Genomic DNA, 1258 nt, shown 5'->3' with positions numbered 1-1258 from the left:
GCTTAACTTCGGAGTTCTGATGGGATCCGGTGCTTTAGTGCTGGTATGATCGCATCCGACATGTTACCCCGGTCTTCGTCCCTTATCCTTGCCCCTCCCAGCTCCACTACAAAGACGATTGTACATTGCTTTGGCCGCTCCCTCTCAACTACGGAGACGAGTTTAACGCGGTTTCCACCCCTCCCTCTCAACCGCACCAGTGCACGCTTGCCGCGCCACAACGCCGACGCTGGACCCGTGAATCGTGAGCACCCAGCTATGACTTACCGCACTCGTGCAAAATAATAAAACACGGTAAATATATTACTTACACGTGCGTTTCGTTTTGCAAGCGGCGCGAAAAAAATTAAAAAGGGAATGCAACACGAGGACTTCCCAGGAGGTCACCCATCCTAGTACTACTCTCGCCCAAGCACGCTTAACTTCGGAGTTCTGATGGGATCCGGTGCTTTAGTGCTGGTATGATCGCATCCGACATGTTACCCCGGTCTTCGTCCCTTATCCTTGCCCCTCCCAGCTCCACTACAAAGACGATTGTACATTGCTTTGGCCGCTCCCTCTCAACTACAGAGACGAGTTTAACGCGGTTTCCACCCCTCCCTCTCAACCGCACCAGTGCACGCTTGCCGCGCCACAACGCCGACGCTGGACCCGTGAATCATGAGCACCCAGCTATGACTTACCGCACTCGTGCAAAATAATAAAACACGGTAAATATATTACTTACACGTGCGTTTTGTTTTGCAAGTGGTGCGAAAAAAATTAAAAAGAGAATGCAACACGAGGACTTCCCAGGAGGTCACCCATCCTAGTACTACTCTCGCCCAAGCACGCTTAACTTCGGAGTTCTGATGGGATCCGGTGCTTTAGTGCTGGTATGATCGCATCCGACATGTTACCCCGGTCTTCGTCCCTTATCCTTGCCCCTCCCAGCTCCACTACAAAGACGATTGTACATTGCTTTGGCCGCTCCCTCTCAACTACGGAGACGAGTTTAACGCGGTTTCCACCCCTCCCTCTCAACCGCACCAGTGCACGCTTGCCGCGCCACAACGCCGACGCTGGACCCGTGAATCGTGAGCACCCAGCTATGACTTACCGCACTCGTGCAAAATAATAAAACACGGTAAATATATTACTTACACGTGCGTTTCGTTTTGCAAGCGGCGCGAAAAAAATTAAAAAGGGAATGCAACACGAGGACTTCCCAGGAGGTCACCCATCCTAGTACTACTCTCGCCCAAGCACGCTTAACTTC

The 1258-nt window shown here is 51.8% G+C and overlaps 2 non-coding genes across 2 annotated transcripts; both read right to left on the bottom strand.

The window, feature by feature from the left end:
* Positions 1 to 354: 354 nt before the first annotated feature.
* On the bottom strand, positions 355 to 473 carry LOC119345436. The gene has a single exon (XR_005167039.1). It is a non-coding gene; the product is annotated as a 5S ribosomal RNA (ribosomal RNA).
* A 297-nt stretch (positions 474 to 770) lies between these two features.
* LOC119345438 lies at positions 771 to 889 on the bottom strand. The gene has a single exon (XR_005167040.1). It is a non-coding gene; the product is annotated as a 5S ribosomal RNA (ribosomal RNA).
* Positions 890 to 1258: the final 369 nt, after the last annotated feature.

The sequence above is a fragment of the Triticum dicoccoides genome, unplaced genomic scaffold (genome assembly GCF_002162155.2).
Source record: "Triticum dicoccoides isolate Atlit2015 ecotype Zavitan unplaced genomic scaffold, WEW_v2.0 scaffold2377, whole genome shotgun sequence".
NCBI classification, from domain to species: domain Eukaryota; kingdom Viridiplantae; phylum Streptophyta; class Magnoliopsida; order Poales; family Poaceae; genus Triticum; species Triticum dicoccoides.
The sequence above is the reverse complement of the archived record's forward strand: the minus strand, read 5'-3'. Positions and strand labels throughout refer to the sequence as shown.